The following is an 8848-nucleotide window of genomic DNA, read 5'->3' as shown; positions in this document are numbered from 1 at the left end:
GGTAAAGTCACTGGTGGGGGCAGGGGAGAATCCACAATTAGTCAGAGAGAAGAGGAGCTCATTAGAGGTTGATTGTGGGAAGGGACTTCTCCAAATTGACAAACTTGTATTGTGAAAGGTGGGGGAGGGAGGCACAAAATCTAACATGTATAAAACAAACTGTGGCTCATAATTTTTCTTGGCATTTCCCGTGCCATGAGACACATCAGCTGGGAACACCTCCTAATGGCTTGTCCCAGAGGACACAGAGGTCTTGATTAGTTGGCCAGATGTGGGCCTGTGCACCAGACACAGTAGCATGAGTCCAGCTATTGGACACGGTCTCTGCTAACTAGCTAAGCCCACTCCCCTATGTAGTTACTGATTAACAGATGCAAAGTACGGTATATAGCCAAGATTTTGTAAAGTGACTAGTGATTTTTAGTGTCCAACTTGTTACCTTAAAGGGGCCTGTTTTTTAGAGGGCAGGTGCTCAGCACTTCCTGAAAAATGAGGCCTATGAAGGTGTTTCAAGATGGGCACACAAAATCCACTAGTCACTTTTGACATATCTTGGCCTGTGTGACTATCCCATACATTGAGAGGCCTGTTCTCCAGCACACGGTGCTCTTTCTGTGTTGCTCAACCCCCCGAAGGGCCCTATAGTGCTGACTCCACAACCTCCCTCCCGACAGCGCTGGCGGTAGGGAGAAGAGGTTTGTCAGGACAGGAATACTGGAGGCAGCAGAGAATCTGTCCTGTACGGTGCATACTAAACGTCTATAGGCTAAATTCTGGTTTGTCCTGTGCAGGGGATTTGGGGATGGGAAGAAGACAAAGGGGTTTTTCTGCCCTGGAGCAGATCTGCAAAGGGTCCTGCCACAAGGCAGGGAGGGTGTAGCTAGACAGTGTGAGGGTTTGGTATCTGACAGCAGATGCAGATGGAGAGCACGCTACCTTTCCAAGGCAGCCGCTGGGCGTGTTTCCCCAGCACACCTCTGAGCAGAATGTCCACTGTGACAGTGTCAGGCCAGATGGCTACAGGAGAGTGGGTTTTTTTGTTTTTTGGGGGGTTTTTTTGTGAAAAACTGATCTTTATTTTCCAGAAATATACAAACTTATTCTCTCATTTCTCCATCTTTTTCTTCTTCTTCTACTTCTCTGATGTACAGGACATTGTTACATCTTATCAAAACTTCACCAAGGTGTCCTGACAATGCACCATCTATGTATTCTTCTGTGTTTGTGAGCTGCATGTTCATGTAACGGTCAACAGACACCAGGTAGCCCTTGTACTCCATCCCTCATTTCAGCTTCACCATCACCGGCTTCCCTGTCAGTCCGTTCAGGAAGGGCTTGGGGTTCAGGGGCAAGCTCATGGTAACGCGGCCTGGCACAAGACAGCGGTAAAAACAAAAATTACTTGCAGGGCCGCACGTGCACCCGCTTCCAAGAGAAAGGCAGGCAGATATATTAGTCCCAGATTAAGCAGGTCCATTTTCCCTGGGTAAGGTAACAGGCAGTTCCAGAACAGGAAGGAACTTGCTGGAACAAATTCAGGCAGGCAGGCTAATTAGGACACCTGGAGCCAATTAAGACGCTGCTAGAATCAATTAAGACAGGCCGGCTAATCCGAGCACCTGAGTTTAAAAAGGATCTCACTTCAGTTTGTGGCGTGCGTGCGAGGAGCTGGGAACAAGAGGCACTAGGAGCTGAGAGTGAGAAGGCGTACTGCTGGAGGACTGAGGAGTACAAGCATTATCAGACACCAGGAGGAAGATCCTGTGATGAGGCTAAAGAAGGGGTTGGGAGGAGGCCATGGGGAAGTAGCCCAGGGAGCTGGAGCTGTTGCGCAGCTGTTCCAGGAGGCACTCTAGACAGCTGTAGACCACAGGGCCCTGGGCTGGAACCCGGAGGAGAGGGCGGATGGGCCCAGGTTCCCCCCAAACCTCCAACTCCTGATCAGAAATAGGAGGAGTTGACCTGGACTGTGGGTTCCACCAGAGGGGAAGGTCTCTGGACTGTTCTCTGACCCATGTGGTGGATCAGCAGAGACTGTGGGGATTGTTCTCCTTTTTCCCCATGCTGGCCAGTGATGAGGTTATCTGAGTGAAGAGCGGATTTGAGCCACAGAAGTGGCCAAACTGAGGGCTGCCATGAATCTCTGAGGCGAGCAAATCTGCCAATAAGCACAGGCCCCACCAAGGTAGAAGAGCAACTTTGTCACACCATGGACACTTGTCCTACAGCTCCATAACCCCAGCAGTCCCTTACTAAAGGACAGACTGCATTTCCCAATTGTCAAATCCCAAAGTCAAAGGAAGCTGGACAAGCAATCGGGCCAGATCCTCATCCCATTTCTGCACCCAAGTTGCTGGAAGGGGACTTAGAATTGCCCTATGGGAAGATTTGAGGTTCCTGTGTCCTAAGGAACTCCCCTGGTTGTGTAAAGCTGCCACAGTCAGATTTACACTACATGCTCCCTCAGTTTCAGGACAGGAAGGGATGGAACAGAGTGGTGGCTGCAGCATACCACTCCAGAGAGTATTGTCGAGTGCTTAGTGCACTAGCCTCAGACTTGGGTTCAATTTGCTGCTCTGCCACAGACTTCCTGTGTCCCCTTGGGCAAGACACTAAGGCTAGATCCTCAACAGCTGATTAAGCTACTTTGTCTCCTGATCTCAGTTGCACTGACTGTGACCTCAGTACAACTGAGTTCTCTACGATCATATCCCACTGTATGAAACAAAAAGGGGTGTCTCTCCCTGAGTTTCAGTCTATCATGCCCAGACAAGACAGGAATGAGAGAGATTCACCAGTGGCTCTCTCCTGCGGTGGTAAAAAATGGACACACACACCTGATTCTGATGGATGATAAATACTTGAGAGGAAAGTGACTTTACTCTCCCTTCTCCCTATTAACCCTACCAGTATGCCCCGGGGAAATTGTATTCATGGCTGCAAATTAGATGACGCATCCACTCCTGTGGATGGGAGTGAATCACCCTGGTTAAGTGACTCATCCCACTTATAGGCAGTTTACCACAAGACTAAGAAATTAATCTCACCACAGTGGGTCCTGCCACTGCTTCAAACCCACTGTTGACCCAAGGATGGTCAGTTAAACTTAGCCAGGCCTCTGCATGTGCCTCTGCTGTCAGCACAGGGGATGCAGAGCCAGGCTCTGAAGCCCGGTCTCCTGAGTCCTCCTTCACCATGAGCCCATTATTAAGGCTATGATTTAGTCGGGTATTTTGAGGAAAAGTCATGGACAGGTCACAGGCAATAAACCAAAATTCATGGGCCGTGACCTGTCCATGACTTTTACTAAAAATACCTGTGTTTAAATCTTGGGGGGAGGGGGAAGGATTGGGGGGGACACTGTGGGTGTTTGTGGGGGCTGATGCTGGGGGGAGGGGCGGGGGGCGGGGACATTGGTGGGGCAGTGCCTGGGGCCAGCTGCTTGGGAGGCCCTGGGGTCAGCCACACTGGTCCCTGCAGAAGCCACAGAAAGTCACAGAATCCGTGACTTCCACGACAGACATGGAGCCCTACCCATTGTCCTTCTACTTTCTGCTGAATAGTTTTCCCAGGGAATAGCAACCACCCCACATGTGCAGCGCTAGTTGCCTGAATCCCCCTTTTGCACACACTCCCTTTTGGCTAGAGGATCACTACAAGGAACTTGTAACTTGTGAGGCAGTTCCTAGAAACAGCACGGGAATTTCAAATGCTGCCTTTGGACCTTAATTCCCGTCTAAATTATTGCAACACTTCAAGAAAAGGAGAGGTTGGCTGAGGTTAATGAGAATCTACATGTACTTTCGTTTAACAGAAAATGAGAGAAAGCCCATTTCCACATTCTCCCGTTATAAAGACAGTTATCAGCCTAGGGTTATTCATTATGCTTTATGACTTCATGGCTCAAATCCTCCAGTTAGAAATCACATGAAGGTCAGATCCTCAGCTGGTGTAAATCTACCTGATCCCATGAAGTCAGTAGATCAATGCCAGTTTATACCAGCTGCAGATCTGGCCTGTGTTCTCTCAGTTCTAAAGTGTCTGGATGATTCTTAGAGTTAAGTACAGGTAAAGTCACTCTTCTATTTTCTTTTAAGTCATATTGGTAGAAGCTAAGACGGGTAAGCAGTTGGTTTTAGTGCTTAAACACCCGAGTCAATATGGACATGAACCTCAGATTTGAAAAGTCTATTTTTTGTATTACAGTAGGGCCCAGAATTCTGTTATCGAGCAGGACCCTACTGTGCAAGGTGCTGTACAAATACAGAACAAAAACATGGCCCTTGCCCCAGGGAGCTTACAAGCTAAGTAGCAGCTATTCATTTCTGACTGTTCTTGACCAAAAAACTATGAATCACCTGGCTATGGAGTGGCATTTTGGACAGACGGGGTTGACAGGGCCAGTGGAGCTAGATAATGCAGTCAGGCAAGTGAGTCCAGCTGCTCACACATCCACAATGCACAGCAGTGCGATTTCTCCGTTGGGACTAGTGAGACAATGGCCATTTGGAGATGCATGTAATTCAGGAGTACTGGAGACAGAAACGAGCATGTGTCAGTTAGTCAGGCTGAAGCAAGCACGGACTGAACCGAAAGCATATTGTGTCGGCAGTTCAAGAGGTGAACCCGGATGCATTTCCAAAGCAGCAGGTGAGACAAGAACCACAACTTTGGAAATGTTTCAGAGGAACAGCCGTGTTAGTCTGTATTCGCAAAAAGAAAAGGAGTACTTGTGGCACCTTAGAGACTAACCAATTTATTTGAGCATGAGCTTTCGTGAGCTACAGCTCACTTCATCAGATGTTTACCGTGGAAACTGCAGCAGACTTTATATACACACAGAGAATATGAAACAATACCTCCTCCCACCCCACTGTCCTGCTGGTAATAGCTTATCTAAAGTGATCAACAGGTGGGCCATTTCCAGCACAAATCCAGGTTTTCTCACCCTCCACCCCCCCACACAAATTCACTCTCCTGCTGGTGCTAGCCCATCCAAAGTGACAACTCTTTACATAATCAAGTCGGGCTATTTCCTGCATAGATCCAGGTTTTCTCACATCCCCCCCACCCCCATACACACACAAACTCACTCTCCTGCTGGTAATAGCTCATCTAAACTGACCACTCTCCAAGTTTAAATCCAAGTTAAACCAGAACATCTGGGGGGGGGGGGTAGGAAAAAACAAGAGGAAACAGGCTACCTTGCATAATGACTTAGCCATGCAACACAGATGTCAAAACACCAAAAGCATTATCAGTGATTGCTGCCATCCTGTTACCATGGTCTTCAAGAGCAACACATCTGTTTTCTTTCCATACGTGAGTTTACATAACCTGTTTTCCTTTTCCTATTTGCACCTGGGATTCATTGTTTCAGTGTGTGTTGTATGTTCCCCCTCTAGTGGCTGGTTCACAGGGCAGCCTCCTGCAGTCCCTGCTAATCGTGTAAGCCCTGGTCTACACTAGGACTTTAGATCGAATTTAGCAGCGTTAAATCGATTTAAACCTGCACCCGTCCACACAATGAAGCCCTTTATTTCGACTTAAAGGGCTCTTAAAATCGATTTCCTTACTCCACCCCTGACAAGTGGATTAGCGCTTAAATCGACGTTGCCGGCTCGAATTTGGGGTACTGTGGACACAATTCGATGGTATTGGCCTCCGGGAGCTATCCCAGAGTGCTCCATTCTGACCGCTCTGGACAGCGCTCTCAACTCAGATGCACTGGCCAGGTAGACAGGAAAAGAACCGCGAACTTTTGAATCTCATTTCCTGTTTGGCCAGCGTGGCAAGCTGCAGGTGACCATGCAGAGCTCATCAGCAGAGGTGACCATGATGGAGTCCCAGAATCGCAAAAGAGCTCCAGCATGGACTGAACGGGAGGTACGGGATCTGATCGCTGTTTGGGGAGAGGAATCCGTGCTATCAGAACTCCGTTCCAGTTTTCGAAATGCCAAAACCTTTCTGAAAATCTCCCAGGGCATGAAGGACAGAGGCCATAACAGGGACCCGAAGCAGTGCCGCGTGAAACTGAAGGAGCTGAGGCAAGCCTACCAGAAAACCAGAGAGGCGAACGGCCGCTCTGGGTCAGAGCCCCAAACATGCCGCTTCTATGATGAGCTGCATGCCATTTTAGGGGGTTCAGCCACCACTACCCCAGCCGTGTTGTTTGACTCCTTCAATGGAGATGGAGGCAATACAGAAGTAGGTTTTGGGGACGAAGAAGATGATGAGGAGGAGGTTGTAGATAGCTCACAGCAAGCAAGCGGAGAAACCGGTTTTCCCGACAGCCAGGAACTGTTTCTCACCCTAGACCTGGAGCCAGTACCCCCCGAACCCACCCAAGGCTGCCTCCTGGACTCAGCAGGCGGAGAAGGGACCTCTGGTGAGTGTACCTTTTAAAATGCTATACATGGTTTAAAAGCAAGCATGTGAAAGGATTACTTTGCCCTGGCATTTGCGGTTCTGCCTTTGCAAAAGGTTTCTGGGGAGGGCAGCCTTATTTCGTCCTTCATGGTAGGACACTTTACCACTCCAGGCCAGCAACACGTACTGGGGAATCACTGTAGAACAAAGCATTGCAGTGTATGTTTGCTGGCATTCAACCAAAATCCGTTCACGCGGTGGGAGGAGGCAAAATGCGACCTTGTAACGAAAGCACATGTGCTATGTATGTAATGTTAACTTTCAAGGTTTACCCTGAAAGAGTGTAGCCACTGTTTTATAAAATGTGTCTTTTTAAATACCGCTGTCCCTTTTTTTTTCTCCACCAGCTGCATGTGTTTCAATGATCACAGGATCTTCTCCTTCCCAGAGGCTAGTGAAGCTTAGAAAGAAAAAAAAACGCACTCGCGATGAAATGTTCTCCGAGCTCATGCTGTCCTCCCACACTGACAGAGCACAGACGAATGCGTGGAGGCAAATAATGTCAGAGTGCAGGAAAGCACAAACTGACCGGGAGGAGAGGTGGAGGGCTGAAGAGAGTAAGTGGCGGGCTGAAGAGAGTAAGTGGCGGGCTGAAGACAGGGCTGAAGCTCAAAGGTGGCGGCAGCGTGATGAGAGGAGGCAGGATTCAATGCTGAGGCTGCTGCAGGACCAAACCAGTATGCTCCAGTGTATGGTTGAGCTGCAGCAAAGGCAGCTGGAGCACAGACTGCCACTGCAGCCCCTCTGTAACCAACCGCCCTCCTCCCCAAGTTCCATAGCCTCCACACCCAGACGCCCAAGAACACGGTGGGGAGGCCTCCGGCCAACCAGCCACTCCCCCACAGAGGATTGCCCAAAAAAAAGAAGGCTGTCATTCAATAAATTTTAAAGTTGTAAACTTTTAAAGTGCTGTGCTTAAAGTGCTGTGTGGCATTTTCCTTCCCTCCTCCACCACCCCTCCTGGGATACCTTGGTAGTCATCCCCCTATTTGTGTGATGAATGAATAACGAATGCATGACTGTGAAGCAGCAATGACTTTATTGGCTCTGCAAGCAATGATTAAAGGGAGGAGGGGAGGGTGGTTAGCTTACAGGGAAGTAGAGTGAACCAAGGGGCGGGGGGGTTCATCAAGGAGAAACAAACAGAACTTTTACACCGTAGCCTGGCCAGTCATGAAACTGTTTTTCAAAGCTTCTCTGATGCGTACCGCGCCCTCCTGTGCTCTTCTAACCGCCCTGGTGTCTGGCTGCGCGTAACCAGCAGCCAGGCGATTTGCCTCAACCTCCCACCCCGCCATAAACGTCTCCCCCTTACTCTCACAGATATTGTGGAGCACACAGCAAGCAGTAATAACAGTGGGAATATTGGTTTCGCTGAGGTCTAAGCGAGTCAATAAACTGCGCCAGCGCGCCTTTAAACGTCCAAATGCACATTCTACCACCATTCTGCACTTGCTCAGCCTGTAGTTGAACAGCTCCTGACTACTGTCCAGGCTGCCTGTGTACGGCTTCATGAGCCATGGCATTAAGGGGTAGGCTGGGTCCCCAAGGATAACTATAGGCATTTCAACATCCCCAACAGTTATTTTCTGGTCTGGGAATAAAGTCCCTTCCTGCAGCTTTTGAAACAGACCAGAGTTCCTGAAGATGCGAGCATCATGCACCTTTCCCGGCCATCCCACGTTGATGTTGGTGAAACGTCCCTTGTGATCCACCAGAGCTTGCAGCACTATTGAAAAGTACCCCTTGCGGTTTATGTACTCAGCGGCTTGGTGCTCCGGTGCCAAGATAGGGATATGGGTTCCGTCTATAGCCCCACCACAGTTAGGGAATCCCATTGCAGCAAAGCCATCCACTATGACCTGCACATTTCCCAGGGTCACTACCCTTGATATCAGCAGATCTTTGATTGCGTGGGCTACTTGCATCACAGCAGCCCCCACAGTAGATTTGCCCACTCCAAATTGATTCCCAACTGACCGGTAGCTGTCTGGCGTTGCAAGCTTCCACAGGGCTATCGCCACTCGCTTCTCAACTGTGAGGGCTGCTCTCATCTTGGTATTCATGCGCTTCAGGACAGGGGAAAGCAAGTCACAAAGTTCCATGAAAGTGCCCTTACGCATGCGAAAGTTTCGTAGCCACTGGGAATCGTCCCAGACCTGCAACACTATGCGGTCCCACCAGTCTGTGCTTGTTTCCCGAGCCCAGAATCGGCGTTCCACAGCATGAACCTGCCCCATTAGCACCATGATGCATGCATTGGCAGGGCCCATGCTTTCAGAGAAATCTGTGTCCATGTCCTGATCACTCACGGGACCGCGCTGACGTCGCCTCCTCGCCCGGTATCGCGTTGCCATGTTCTGGTGCTGCATATACTGCTGAATAATGCGTGTGGTGGTTAATGTGCTCCTAATTGCCA

The 8848-nt window shown here is 49.4% G+C and overlaps 1 long non-coding RNA gene and 1 pseudogene across 1 annotated transcript in view; both read right to left on the bottom strand.

The window, feature by feature from the left end:
- The window catches only part of LOC142072833 (uncharacterized), a 31941-nt gene that overhangs the window by 13964 nt on the left and 9129 nt on the right, over window positions 1–8848 (bottom strand). The gene's annotated exons all lie outside the window — the stretch shown is intronic.
- Window positions 1053–1422, bottom strand: LOC125640051 (small nuclear ribonucleoprotein F pseudogene; annotated as a pseudogene).

Source organism: Caretta caretta, chromosome 7, assembly GCF_965140235.1.
Source record: "Caretta caretta isolate rCarCar2 chromosome 7, rCarCar1.hap1, whole genome shotgun sequence".
Taxonomy (NCBI): Eukaryota; Metazoa; Chordata; order Testudines; family Cheloniidae; genus Caretta; species Caretta caretta.
Note: the sequence above shows the minus strand (reverse complement) of the source record. Positions and strands in the feature narration are given on the sequence as shown.